At 37.3% G+C, this 15,826-nt stretch overlaps 1 protein-coding gene across 10 annotated transcripts in view; it reads left to right on the top strand.

Moving 5' to 3' along the window:
• RAPGEF2 (Rap guanine nucleotide exchange factor 2) overlaps positions 1-15,826 on the top strand; it is a 258,399-nt gene that overhangs the window by 143,988 nt on the left and 98,585 nt on the right. The window lies entirely within an intron of this gene.

Here is a 15,826-nt window from a genome sequence, read left to right on the forward strand (position 1 = left end):
TTGTTTGCTTAATTGAATCTAAAGACTTTGTTTTCAATTTAGTCATCAGTACCTCTCTGAGTTACAGTAGGATGGAGTTTCAGAAAATTTGTGTGTTCTATTTTTGTATCATACAGAGGAAAGCTCAGTTAGTGTTTTCATTTATATATTTTTATTCATTCAATGAATATTTAATTGAATATTCACCTTACTTCAAGGTTGTGCCAGACTCCATGGCCTTAAAGGTGTACAGGACAGAGTCTGCCCTCATTGACTTTACGGTCTCACATAGAATACAGATAAATCAATGGGCAGCTAAAATTGAGGGGAATTCAGTTACTGTGCAGGCTCAAAAACCAGGCTTCTTGAGGAACCAGGTATGGCTTCTTGAATGGCTTTACTATCTTGGCTCAAAGGAAACTTCTTTCATCCCCAAAAGCCCAAGAAAAGTAAATGTGAAAACAGAATTGGGGAGTGAAGAAGGAAAAGAGGGGATGTGCATAGACTGTTAGAGAGGAGTGATGGATACACTCCCACACACACACACACAAAACCCCATACATTCTGGTAGATACTATTTGCTGTGTGCATGCCTTATATTTTACATTTACTTCAAAGTCTCTTTTAAAGAGAAGTGTCCAGAGTACCCTTTGTTTTTCATGCTTATTTTCAGCCGGTTTACTCACTCCTCCTCACCTGGATCATGTTGCATTTTAAAACCCTGCAGAAAGCTCCCTGTGGAAAGGTCTCTGAACAATAGTGGACATAACAGCAGTGTGCCATATGCACTGCATTCCTGGCAAAATGCAGCCTGTGAAAGCTGCTGCGGTGGTCTCAGTCTCCTTGCTTTGGGGGGACCGTTTCTCTTTCTTGCAGTTATAATCAGGTATTTATGTTGGTTTAATTTATACAGATTGAGAAATTACCCTATCGAGTCTGTTTAGAAATCAAAATGTAAATCAGGAAATGGTGTAAAACATGAAATGATTTATCTCGCGCTATTAACCGCAGGCATTGCAAATTGATGCAAGGTGGTTGAGAATACTGTGCAGCACGCTGTTTACACAAGTTTCAGCTTCTGTTAGAGGATGTCTATTTTTATATATGACATCATCGCTGCTGCAGAACTCCCGTGGCCACTGGGATTTACTGTTCTTTCATTCCATTCTGAAAGAAAGCTTGTATTGATGTCATAATTGGACCCATCTTTTGGTTGCACTTGGAAATTGAAAGTAATAAGGGTGTTGTGTAGCAAGTCATGCAATATTTCAAGCAATTTATTTGTCAGAAAGATCACTGCCACTTTGTCTTGCCTCAAATTGTGAACACTGATGGCTCTCTGTGCCTGTTCATGTTTTAAATATACTTGGCTAAAATTTAACTTTTAGTTTCAACAGCAAAGGTCCTTTCATCTTCAGCCATTTCATCTCATATGTGATTTTTTTTTTCTTTTCTTTCCTTTTTTTTATTTATTTAATTTTTTGTCATGAGATTTTGCAATGTCATATGCTGATTTTGAAAAATCTTTTTTCCTTGGAAAAATCTACTGTGATATTCAGACCTATTTCCTACCAGTGCTGAATTAACCTTTCCTACCAGTACTGAATGGATTGAGTTATCCATTCTAAGTTGTCTGTTTTCACTATTTGCAATATTAGGGTACTAGAAATGTTCTCTTTTGATTTTGAATCCTGTGTTAAAACACCATTGACTTGAAATACCTTTATGTTAGTTAGAAGGTATTGTTGACTGACCTCTGGGAGAAACTCTAGCATGTGATTCAGTGTATGGGTATTAGGTTGACATTACTTGTGAAAAGAAAATATTAATGATTCATCTTAAAATAGTTTTTGAATACCTGCTAGATTTTATACACTTTTATGTATATAAATTATCCTCCTTATCCTCTCAAAAAATTTGTCGTTATTCATATCTCAGTAGGAAACTTTTTTCCCTTTCTTTTAAGAAAACTAGGAACAAAGTTACTGTTTAAAAAAAAATTACAGCTTTATTGAGTTACAATTCATATGCCACAGTTCAGTTCAGTTCAGTTCAGTCACTCAGTCGTGTCCGACTCTTTTGCGACCCCGTGAATTGCAGCACGCCAGGCCTCCTTGTCCATCACCAACTCCCAGAGTCTACCCAAACCCATGTCCATCAAGTCAGTGATGCCATCCAGCCATCTCATCCTCTGTCATCCCCTTCTCCTCCTGTCCACAGTCCTTCCCAGCATTAGGGTCTTTCCCAATGAGTCAACTCTTTGCATGAGGTGGCCAGAGTTCACCTATTTAACTTTTTTTTTCTTGTTTTATAAAAAATATGTAACACTAAATGTACCATCTTAACCATTTTTAAGTGTACAATTCAGTGGTGTTAAGAGTATCATAGTAAGGACTGACGTGAGCATACCCAGTTAACAAATGTACCTTTCAGCCTTGGTGATTGTTTAAATTACATGTAGGCTGAAAAACAACTTTAAGATATTTTGGGAAAAAATAATTATAGAATCTATTGGGGAAAAAAAGCCTTACTGAACAATTGTTTGTATTAGAGCAATTTCTTATGGAGTCAGTAGCCTTTATTTTTCCTGTGTCTTCCTTTGTCTCTCTCAAGTGTAATATTGGTGGTGGTTGGATGTGAGATGGGGTTTAGAACTGCTAGCCTAGAGGAGAAATGACATGACCTCAGAGTAGCCTGGATCTGAAAAATGAATTGCTAATTGCAGTAAACAATGGGATAATTCCGAAGGGAAAAATTTGAAGATGAGAAAGAATTTGGGCTGTCTTGACTCTTATTCAGATATCTGTGAAGATGGTAGTGTTAATTGGTCACCTGTGGTTTTGGTACAGTCCAGAAGGCATTTAGGAGTGTCAGAAGATAGGTTAAAATCTTAAAATAAGTTCATTTGTGTAGTTCTATCTTCTATCCATTTCTTTATACAAAATTTTAAACTGAATCTTCAAAAACATGTTTGAATTGTCAGGAATTTCAGAATACTCAGAAATGTTATTAGGAAAAAGATCATGTTGCCATTTGTTAATTCTGGAATAAGCACATCCCAATTCTCTAATGCAGAGAATACTTGGGTCTCAGTGATATTCTTGGTGATTGAAATTGATGCCCTTGACAATAATGGGCATTCTTTTTTTTTTTTCCCAAGGATGAATTTTTTCTTTATTGATGTATAGTTGATGTACAATATTACATATTACAGGTATACCATGTAGTGATTCACAGGTTTTAAAGGTTATACTCCATTTATACTTACTACAAAATATTGTTTTTCAAATATTAGCCCATCTCTGAGTTACTAGGGTAAAAGCCACTTGATTACGACACATTATCCTTTCAGCGTGAGTTTAACTTTCTCAAATTTTGTTTAAATTTTTTGCATCTATGTTCATAGTTTTTTTTTTTTTAATTAAACATTTTGTGTTGGAGTATAGCTAATTAGCATTGTTGTGATAGTTTCAGGTGAACAACTCAGTCAAAAATGTACGTGTCTAGACTCTATTCTTCCCCAATCTGCCTCCCATCCAGGCTGAATAATGGACATTCTTAACAAGTACTTCAGTCTTTATATTGCTCCTTGGTGCAAAAGTTTGCCTAACTTTTAGGACTTACTTTAGTTTCATGGGGAGAGTATGGGCAGCTAGTGTTCCTGCAAGTGGGTTGAGTGTTTAGAAAGTTCAGCTGAGGTAGGATCTTACTGGGTTTTGTCTTCAAGGAATGTAAGGACAGCTGACAACTGGATTAAAAAAAAAAAAAGAACTAAGAGGCTGATTATTTTCTGGTTCATCTCTCAGAGCAGCAGTTGTCAAACTTTTCCATCTGAGGACTCCTTTACACTCTTCAAACTTTCTGAGGGCTCCATCAGCTTTTGTTTATAAGAATTATCTATATCATTTCTTGGCATGTTAGAAATTGAAACTGAGAAACTTAAAAGTATGTATTTGTTGGCTAATTAAACACAATAAACCCATTTTAAGGTTTTTTTAAGTGAAAGATGACTGTACTTTACAAAACAGAAAAAAATGTAAGGAGAGTGGTGATGTTTCATAGTTTTGTGAATCTGTTTAATGTCTGGCCCAATGGAAGACATCTGGATTCTCATACCTGCTTCTGTTTTCAGCCTGTTGTGATGTGTTCTTTGGGTTAAAGTGTATAAAGTATGGACAGGGAGGAAAATTTTAACAGCTTCTTCAAATAATTTTACTGTTACACTCCATCAAAACTTGACAAGTGATAGTTCCTCAAAGGTTCCATTGCCATGAGGACTATAACACCCTGTAAACTTTTAAAACTCGTCCTTCCTGACACGTGGAATAGGTCTTTCTACTCATGTGTGATTTTATATCACGCATTGGTCGTTAAATTTAGGTCTTCTGAATTTTGGAATGTTATACAGTATTTAAAAAAAAGCATGTTTGTTAATATCATTACCAGTCTCATTTTAAAAGGCCTTAATTATTGGGAAGCTGTAAAGCTTATGGTATTGGATATGTTTTCCCAACATCTAATTTTTACTTGAAAGCTAAAATTCTATCCTTGGCAAAGTGCTATAAGCCATTTTCCTCAAGGTGACAAGCTCAGTTTGTGCACTTACAAGAAAATATGGGCCAAGTACCCAATTTTGAGTAACCCCAGCTTGTCCATTTTGTCTTCTTTCACATAAAATTAGTTTTCATGGAAAACCAAGTACAGGGCCCTTCTGAGAGCAGTGCCCTTAGACTGTACACCTACGAGGCTGCCTGTCCTCATTTCCTGTGAAATTTTCCCCCTTACCTCTTTTTCCTTCTTCCTTAATCACCTTATAGATTCTAGGAGAAAATGGAAAGGTCCCAAGCTAAGGTGGGATGGAATCAGAAGAATTTTTAAATGTTTCACATTAAATAATTGTTTTAAATATATTAATTGTAGTGGGTGGTTGCCAACAATCCATTTTGTAGTTACTGTGTGAAAGTGAAAGTGTTAACCACTCAATCTCATCTGACTCTTGTGACCCTATGGACTGTATCCCTCCAGCCTCCTCTGTCTTGCCTGGATTTTCCAGGCAAGAATACTAGAGTGGGTTGCCATGCCCTCCTCCAGGGGATCTTCCTGACCCAGGGATTGAACCCGGGTCTCCCGCATTGCAGGCAGATTCTTTACCAGCTGAGCCATCAGGGAAACCCAGAAGTAATCTTTAAAGGTAGATATTTTTTACTTTATTTATTTAGCATTTTTCATTTAGAGCATTTTTCTCCTTAGGAATTTTATTTTGGGGTCTCCCCAGAAAGTTCTGTGACTCCTCTTCCCTATTAAGATAATTATGAGCCATTATGTGAAATTATAAAATATTTAAAATTTTAATGCAAACATTTGTGTGGTATGAAAGTATATCATAATGGTAGTGTCATTAGATCACCTTTAAAACTTGAATTTTTGGTCTTACGGTAATGTCAGTAAGACTAGTGTTTGGTGTCCCTAACCAGCCCCCCCCCCCCCCCCCCCCCGTACCCTCAGAAAAAGATCATCACCAGGAGTAGTTTCAACACCCTCCTTTGGGTGATTAATACTTAAGTTCAGGATAATATATTACAGATTGTTTCAGTTTGATAGTGCAAAATAAATAAACAGTACCTAGCAGTGTATTTAAAACTTCTCAAACTTTCTTACTGGTTTGCCAAAATTCTGTTTTTATCCTCTAGTTTGAGTATTTCTTCTTTTTTTCTTTCCTTACTGGCTTCCCTTTTCTTTTTTGATCTAAATCGGTATGCTGTCGTCACTCTTTTCTACTTGTCCGCCTTATGTTAAGACACCTGCGGCTAGTTCTCTGTCTTCACAATGTGAGGTTTGCTTCTCGTGGTTGTGCTCTAATTTAACGCAATTCAGTAATCATCTGCTCCGGCAGGATGTCTGAAAGGGTAGCCCTGTCTTTGGGAAGGGGCTGGAAGTTTTCCCTGCTCCTGACTTTGAGATGGTGGGTTTGCCCTGGGAAGAGCTGGAGTGTCTGTCTACATGTGCATTCCTTATAGGGTCCATTGGTCACTGTAGATTCCTGCATCGCTTCTCGCTTAGAGAAATTTCCCCTTTAGCTGACTGTCCCACTTTCTTCCTTATTGCATTTTTTTCCTTTATTGTAAATACCATGCTTTCTAGTAGTTTGTATAGTATTTTTTTTGTATAGTATTTTTAAGTTTTTTATTTAAGTATAGTTGAATTTACAATGTTGTGTTAATTTCTGTTGTACAGCAAAGTGACTCAGTTATACATACACACACACACACATATATATACACACACACACACACACACACACATTCTTTTTCATATTCTTTTCCATTATGGTTTATCACAGGACATTGAATATTGTTCCCTGTGCTATACAGTAAGCCCTTTTTGTTTATCCATCCCGTGCATCAGGGGTCCCCAACCCCCCAGGCCATAGATCCTACCGGTGGCCTGTTAGGAGCCCAGCTGCATAGCAGGAGGTGACACAGTTGAGCCAGTGACGCTTCACCTGTGTTTACAGCCGCTCCCCATTGCTCACATTACCATCTGAGCTCCGCCTTCTGTCAGATCAGCGGCAGCATTAGATTCTCATAGGATTATGAACCCTAATGTGAACTGTGCATGCGAGGGATCTAGGCTGTGTGCTCCTTATGAAAATCTAATGTCTGAGGACCTGAGGTGGAGCTGAGGTGGTGATGCTAGCGCTGGGGAGTAGCTGCAAATACAGATGATCATTAGCAGAGAGATTGGACTACACAGAGACAGTTATAAATCAGTTGCTTGCAGGCTCACATCAAAACCCTATCAGTGAGTGGCAAGTGACAACTGTATAATTATTTCATTATATATTACAATCTAATAATAGTAGAAATAAAGTATAAGAAATGTAATGTGCTTGAATCATTCCAAAACCGCCCCACTCATCACCCCCTGATACCATCCCCCCTGCCCCTCACCTCCCCGCCCCCGCCCTGTCCCCATCAGTCCATGGAAAAATTGTCTTTCATAAAACCACTCTCTGGTGCCAAAAGGATTGAGGACTACCACTGTATACACTAGTTTGCAGCTGCTAATCTCAAACTCCCAATCCTTCCCTCCCTCCCCCTTGGCAACCACAAGTCTATTCTCTATGTTTTGATTTTGTTTCTGTTTCATAGATGGATTCATTGGTGTCATATTTTAGATTCCACATAAAAGTGATACCATATGGTAATTGTCTTTGTCTGACTCACTTCACTTAGTATGATAATCTCTAGTTGCATCCATGCTGCTGCAAATGGCATTATTTCATTCTTTTTTTTTTTTAATAGCTGAATGTATAGTATTAATATTTTATTAGTTTTGGGTTTTCTCTTTAAAAAGTCCACTGGATTGAATTGTGTGTTTTAAAATTTTGGCCCAACAGATTTTTTTGTTTGCTTTTTGTTTCACCTCCTTGAAAAAACATTAGCTATAAAATAACACGCCATCAAGAAAAATAGGTTTTCTTATACACTGGCTCCAAGGCAGTCTTTTAGTAAGCATTTCAGACACACTGTACAGTTTGCTTGTGTCCATCACACTGTGTACTAATCAGGATGATTTCTGAGGGTCATTTCTTCTTTCTGATTTCTTTTTGCCTGTCCTATCCCAGTTTGTTTTGGGGGTCAAGTGTAGAATGAGTGAGTGAATGCTACTTATTCTGTCTAGTGTTTCATGATAAGATTTATGTTTATGTGTTAATCCCATGAACTGCTACTGTATGGTACGATAAGGAGATATAATTGTCCATGAATGTGATTCATCTGGCCAGTTGTGAGTAGTTCTAACAATTGTAGTTACCTGATCTGTACAATTAAATATTATAATATTTTTCTTTAAAAATATCTGCATGGTAGTAATTGAAAATTTCAAAGTACAACTAAAATATGAACAGGTAGAGTACTCTAAGTTTTTAGTTTTTAAGGAGAGGAAGAAAGTAGATGTGTGGTTTGGGCTTTGTTTGTTTATTCATTTATTTATGGAAAGGAAAATTGAATATTGTCATCTTAAGCTCCCCTGGTCATATTGGGAGGCTGACTTCTTTTTCAAAGGGACATTTAAAGAATTTCTGTGGCACCTAAAATATTTTCTATATTGAGACCATCTCTTCTATATTTAATTATTTTCCAGGCAAATTAACTTGGAAGCATTTCCTGTCTGGAATATATTTAATTACATCAGACAGGCAGTCACAGTTCTATTCCTGGTCATGAAGTCCATTGATGAATGCTGCCTTCTAGAAATACTGTTATTTTCTTGTAGAGTGAAGATTATTGAACCATTATGAAAACTTATACATATTGCTATTTATTTGAAAACAGATTTTTAAAAATGAAAATAGGTTTGTTAAAAATTAAATTTCCTGAAGAGTCAGCAGAGGCTTCAAAAGCAGATACTATCTTGTATGCTGTTGTATACCTTTTGCACCACATAGATGCTGTTTAGTAGGTCCTCAGCAGTATTGTGGTTCTGTACTGAGGTCTTTGGGTCAAATTCCCAGAATTAGCATGAGTTAACATTACTAGGAAAGCCATCATAGATCCACCTGCATTGACAGTTCTATACAAGAATATATGCCATCTGTATAACATTAATTAATGGGTTGCCCAAACCTTGAGTGCCAGTGAATTTTTTGAATTTCTTGGAAGGAGTAAAGTTGACCCTTATTGAATACTTATGACATACACCAGTCGGCTGGGTGTTTTTTTCCTGATTACTTATTTAATTTTTGGTTGCGCTGGGTCTTCATTGCTGTGTGCAGGCTTTCTCTAGTTTGCAGAGTGGAGCTACTCTCCAGTTGCAGTGAGCGTGCCCCTCACTGTAGTGGCTTCTCCTGTTGGGCAGCGCGGGTTCTAGGTACACGGGCTTTCATAAGTTGCAGCACGAAAGCTCCGCTGTTGGGGTGTGCAGCTGTGGGCATGAGGCCTTCAGCAGTTGTGACTTGAATGCTCAGCACAGGCTCAGCAGTCGTGGTGCACAGGCTTAGCTGCTCCAAGGCATGTGGGATCTTCCTGGACCAAGAATTGAACCCATGCCCCCTGCACTGCCCGCCAATGATAGGAGTCTATCATCTCTACCACCAGGGCAGTCCATCAACTGGGTGTTTTTTTTCACATATTTTCTCAATCTTTCTGCAGTTTTGAAAGCTTGGTGATGGTGTCTCCACTGTTAGGAGATAACCATCCTAAGGCCAGAGGTGTCAGGTAATGTGTTCAATGTTCATGGTCACACAGATAGAGTCGAACAAAGACATAGGTCTTTTCTGTCCCTGGTACATGAAATTCCTTATTTTTTAAAATGAATTTAGCACATATTGCTTTTATGTTACTTAAATTTTAAATTTGATCTAAAAGAAATATATCTCAAATAATTCAACCACCTTAGATGCCTACAATTTAAGTACCTTTAAAAGAAATAGACTGGAGCATAGAATGTCCACTGTTGCTGAGGCTAAAGCTCCAATAATTTGGCCACCTGATGCGAAGAGCCAACTCATTGGAAAAGACCTTGATGCTGGAAAAGGTGGAAGGCAAAAGGAGAAGGGGGCGGTGGAGGATGAGATGGTTAAATGGTATCAGCGACTCAATGGACATGACTCTGAGCAAACTCAAGGAGATAGTGAAAGACAGAGGACCTTGGCATGCTGCAGTCCACGGGGTTGCAAAGAGTCGGACATGACTGAACAGCAGCAACAAGAATATCCACTGTTATAGGTGCTGACTGATTCATCAGTCTTTTTTTGTTGGAATTAGGTGTTTTCCCTTTTTGAACCGTGCACCTCTCATTAGTAAAGCATAACATTCCCGGCCTCCCCTCCCCACCCACCCCCACCCCCCTGCTATTTAGCCTTTCTGCTGCTGCTGCTAAGTCGCTTCAGTCGTGTCCGACTCTGTGCGACCCCATAGACGGCAGCCCACCAGGCTCCCCCGTCCCTGGGATTCTCCAGGCAAGAACACTGGAGTGGGCTGCCATTTCCTTCCCCAATGCATGAAAGTGAAAAGTGAAAGTGAAGTCGCTCAGTCGTGTCCGACTCTTAGCGACCCCATGGACCGCAGCCTACCAGGTTCCTCCGTCCATGGGATTCTCCAGGCGAGAGTACTGGAGTGGGTTGACATTGCCTTCTCCTTTTAGCCTTTCTAGCTTCATTCTAATACAGAAATGGATTTTCACTAGCAACTACCATTTCATAACAAAGGATGACTGAGTGATTAATTAGTGTATTTTAAAAGTTAGATCCCCTTAAGCCAAATCTTTCTTAAAAATCTTTTGTAAAAACTATGACTTTCTAATGAACCAAAACAGTTCACAACTGTTTAAAAATAGTGATCCTTTTTAGAGATTAAAACACTGCCACAAAATCACTTGTGTATGAGAAAATATTGTCAGTGTTTTGGTAGTATTTAGGAATATTGTGCCATCTCTAAAACATTGTCTAGTTATATACAGCTTTTAATAATTCAAATTATTGCTACCATTAAGAGAAACACCTTTTACTTACGTTTTTCTAGGTTTGACAGCATTTAATTTGCAAATTAAGGGATGTTAACAAGAAAACCTTTAAACTATTGTCCAATTATCATTATAATTTTTTTTTTAAAAGTAAGGACATTTTAATATTTCCTTCACAGCTGCCAAAGTAGGAGGACAAAGATCTCAGAATAAAGGAAAGTTGCCACCGGGATATGGATATCTTATCCTATGATAGATCCATTTTCATTCAGATGGTCTTCTCTTTCTTATTACCCATCTCTATCTTATCACCCCCATCTTGCTACTAGCTAATATTTGGGAACAGCCATGTTAGGTAAGATAACTTTAAGAACTTAAAAGGATTTTAGGAATCTGCCAGCAAACCACTTAATACAATTTATTTTTTCCTATGTAATCACTGATATTCATCCTCTGCTTTTTTTATATTTTTATTAATAATTACACTTAGCACTGATATTTGTGAGATTCCATACATAACATCTGTCAAAATTGCACACTACTGCTTGGTACAAAAAAGAGTTTTGTAAATCATACCAGTTATTGTTTATTGTAGGAAAAGCCTTATTCAGAAATTTTCCTCATGCTTAGCTGAAATCTGCCTCTCTATAATCTTAGTTTAGGCTTCTTGAAGGTTCTAGATATCTCTTAAAGCAGGACAAATAAATATTCCTATTCTGTTTTCCTGTAACTGTGCTTCATATATTTAAGGACACCCTGCTTTGTCCAGCCTCTCATTCCTAACTTCTTGTAACTTCTCCAGCACCTTGGCATCTGGATTTTCTGCTGTTCGAATGTGATAAGTTATTCATCTCTCCTAAGTCCTGATGTCTAGAATGGGTTGCTGTCAGTTACATGAAGTTGTGCAACTTCATCTTCTCCTGTGCTAGCGACAGCAGACCTTCCTATGTCCGCACCCTGCGCCTTATATGTCTGATAATGTAACCTGAGATTATATTAGGGTTTCCAGACATTGTGGAGCTCACCTTTGCAGATAACCCTTGCCACCTCCTACCCTGCCATGAATTGTTCCTCTAGCCTGATCTTCCCTATCTTATTTAATGAATGACATTTGGATGGTATACATTGTAAGCTGTTGAATTTAGATTTGCTGGTTTTCCTCTACTCTTTTCACCTGTCAAGTTAATTAAAACACCTAATTTTGTCATTTAGCAAGTTGGACATATTTTTTGAATGTACAACTATCCTGTGTCTATGTCCTCGTTTTATAACTGGTTTAATACTGGGTTGCCCCTAAAGTTCATTCGTTTGAGGAATATGTTGTTCAGTACAGTTCGTGGTAAAAATGGAAAACGTGTCTTTTAGTTTTTACTTAAAACTGAACATACTTTTTGTTTTTCAGTCACTAAGTTGTGTCCAACTCTTTGTGACCCCATGAACAGCATGAGTGAACTTCTCGGTCAATCCAAAATATCCAATAACATTTCACAGATTACTTTTGAAAAAGTTTAAGTGAAATCATGCATTCATTCTTCATTTAAACAATTACTATGTGTTAAGTAGTAGAAATAAAACATAATTTATCATTAACATATCAGACAAATAAAATGCTGTATGGTCCTGCCTTCAACTAATTTACATTCCAGTTTGTGGTCAATATTTCTCCTTTTGTTGAATAGAAATAGATAATTAGCAATGTATTGTGCTCATGCAAACATACTAATCATAATGGAATAGGTTACATGTCAAATTACTAATAAAGATAATAGTTGCCATTTATATTTGGAGTAGTGTTGCTCTATGAAATACTGCAGTCAGGAGCCCACTTTGAGGCCTTGTCTTTAGAAAAAGCAGTGAAGTGATTACAGTTACAAGGATTCTGCCTTTGAACTTGAGCAATTTGAGATGAAGTCTGGTCTTTTCTTAAAACAGGTTCTAGAGAATGAGGTAAGCTTTATGAAATCAGCTGTTGAAGTCTGTTCATGTTTCAAATAAGTGCATTTTGAAAAGCCCCATTCTGTGTGTTGGAATTTCTAACTCGCTTACAGACTTCTTTTTTTTTGTTTGTTTGTTTTTCTGCATGTCTCCATTTCATGCCAATTTTTTTTTTTAGGCCGTGCTGTGCAGCTTGCAGCATCTTGGTTCCCTGACCAGGGATTGAACCCCTGCCGTGGCAGTGAAGGCACTGAGTGCTAAACATTTGACTGGCAGGGAACTCTCCATTTCATGCCATCTTTTAATCTTTCTCTTCTTATCATGATCCATGTACAGGTCGGTTAATTAGTTATTACAGGTTGGTTAATTAGTTTTTCAATTGTGAGTCAGATTCAGCCTATGTAGTTCGTTGTCAGACCCCCTTTTGTGAAAGAAAGACATTGCCTAAAGATTTCTTTGAATATATCTTGTAAGTATATCTGGCTTGACATTATATCTTTTTTGGACTCACAATTAGATCTTGCTGATAATAAGTGCTAAGTCAAGTAATGGTTCCAAGTATTTCTAAAGCCTCCGTTAAACTAAACTCAGATATTTATTCAACAGTTATTATGTCAGGCATAGTGTTGATATCTCTTATTTTATTTCATAAATTGTTTTAAACAAAGAACCTGAGGTTCCTTTTTATTGGTCAAAGTAGAAAAAATAAAAAATCTATAGCCCAGATTTCCTCTGTGAGGAGGATGTGTGTGTGGGACCTGTCTGAAGTTTACCCAGAGGTGAAATAGATTATGTGAAATGTAGAATTGAGTTAACGGTGTGAAGAATTTGTCAGATTATCAACATTTCTTTCTTCTTTTTTTCAAGAAAGAAATCATAATACTAATAGGATATATTGGGTTTAGGAAAAGAGAAGTGAAACTTTGACCATACCTAGCACAGTTTTGCATTGGCTTGGTGCTTATGGATTTGATGTGGTCATATAGAAAATAGCATTTTAAAATGTCATTTCTTTGATGAACAATAAAACATTAGGATTTATGTTTATAAAATTTTATGTTTCCAGTATTGAAGAATAAATTCTTCCTTCCTTTCCAACAGATTTTCTCCAACCTCTATAGTTTTTCCTCTGAGGAACAGAGAAGAGAGAAAAAAATGAATGTAGTATAGTGGATAAGTAAAATAAATGATATTAGAAAAGTAGTTTCTATTTTCTGTTCTTCCAAACTACTAACTGTGTAATCTTATACACAATGATATTAGAAACGTCGTTTCTATTTTATTTTTTTCCAAACTACTAACTGTGTAATCTTATACACTTTAGTTTTCTGTGAAAGATGAATACATTATTTTATTGCTTCCCTTGGGTTTTGACCAAGCTTAATTAAATGTTTGTAAAGCACTTGGAGATCTATGGATAAGCACTGTAGGTATTATAAATAAATAAACGCATATTAATCCTAAATGTGGTTAATAATTACCGAGAAGAGCAGACCATTTTTCTCAACTTCATAGTAATTAAAAGGGAATACTTCAGGTAGAAAAAAGTATAAGTGAATATGATGGTTTTAAATTTAGCATGGAGATTTACAGTAAGTGATTTCTTGATGTGTATGTAATCTCTATCTTTTGGGTCATTGTTACTGATGTGGCTCAGTGGTAAAGAATCTGCCTGCCAGTATAAGAAACACAGGAGACATGGGTTCAATGCTGGGTCAGGAAGAGCCCCTGGAGAAGGAAATGGCAACCCACTCCACTATTCTCGCCTGGAAAATTCTATGGACAGAGGAGCTTGGCAGGCTACAGTTCATGGAGTCACAAAGAGTCCGACACGACTAAGCATGCACGCACACAGACGTTCTCAACACAGGCAGAAAGTTGTTACGTGGTCCTTTTGCAGTAGCTGAATCTATTGAGTGCTATTTGCTAAACCTTGATGGTTAAGAAATAGGATAAGCATAACTAAATTCAGCCTAAGTGTAATTTTTTTCTTATTTAGGTAAAATCTGTACTATTGGGTTCTCTTAAATCTTCATATTTTATATTTGGCATATCATAACCTGGTGTAGTTAAACTTCTGTGTACAAGGTAGTATGGGTAGTAGGATTTCAGTGCTGCCCTCATGTGTTTTTTAAAATGTGGAGGTTGTAGGCGTGGAGCCAGCTTGGGAGAGAAATCACAGCAGTCTTAGCACAAAAAAGTATCCAGTGCCTGAGGATGTGTGATTCTGACTTCATCTACCCGGGTCCCTGATGAGTTTAATTTCCTCCTTAAGAGAAGTGACAGGTTTTCCGCCAAGATGAGCAATGTGAAACTTTCTTCCTAAGGTTGGCTGCCATCAGCATGGCGGTTATTTGACTTAATCTTGGAGAGGGTCTTCTCTCATCTGGACCTGTGGGACATGGGCTAGATGGTGAACGTCGTGTGACTTGATCATTTAGTTCTGGAGTTGCCATTGACTTTCTGTGTGTGTGTGTGTGTGTGTGTGTGCGTGTAGTAGTAGTAAAATACATGTAACATTTAAATTGATCATTTTAACCATTTTTAAGTGTACAGTTAAGTAGCATTAAGTACATTCACCTTGTTATGCAACCCTAATCATCCATTTCTAGCACGTTTTCCTCTTGCCAAACTGAAACTCTGTACCCATTAAACACAACTCCTCATTTCTCCCTTCTCCCAGCCCCTCACAACAACCATTCTCCTTTCTGTCTGTGACGTTGATTATTCTGGGTACTTCGTATAAGTGGAATCATACAGTGTTTGTTTTTATGTGACTAAATTATTTGCTTAGCATAGTATCTTCAAGGTTTATCCTTGCTATAGCTTGTGAAGAATCTTGGTCTTTTTAAGACTGAATATCCCATCATATGTATAAATTATGCCATACTTTATATATGCATTCATTCATAGGTGGATACTTGGTTTGCTTCTAGATTTTACTTTTTTTCTTTCAAGGTTTTATTTTTTTAGAGCAGTTTTAGGTTTACAGAAAAATTGAGAAAAAGGTAGAGATTTCACAGATATCTCTGCCTCCATGGATCATAGTCTTACTCACCAGAATGGTACATCCTTTTTTAAAACCAAGGATGAGCCTACCATATTCATGCAAAGTCCTTAGCTTACCTTGGGGTTTAATCCTGATGTTGTGCAGATGGGTTAGGACAAATGTATAATAAGACATGTGTCCATTATTTTAATATCATACAGAGTATTTTCTCTGTCCTAAAAGTCTCCTCTCTGTCCTAAAAGTCTTCTGTGCAGCACCTCTTCATTCTTCCTGCACCTCATCACTCCCACCTGCAACCCCTAATCTTTTACTGTCTCTATAGTTTTGCCCTTTCCAGAATGTCATATAGTTGGAATCATACAGTGCGTACTCTTTTGAGATTGGCGACTTTCACTTAGTAATATGCACTTAATGTTTCTTTATGTCATTTTATGGCTT

Source organism: Dama dama, chromosome 5 (assembly GCF_033118175.1).
Source record: "Dama dama isolate Ldn47 chromosome 5, ASM3311817v1, whole genome shotgun sequence".
NCBI lineage: Eukaryota > Metazoa > Chordata > Mammalia > Artiodactyla > Cervidae > Dama > Dama dama.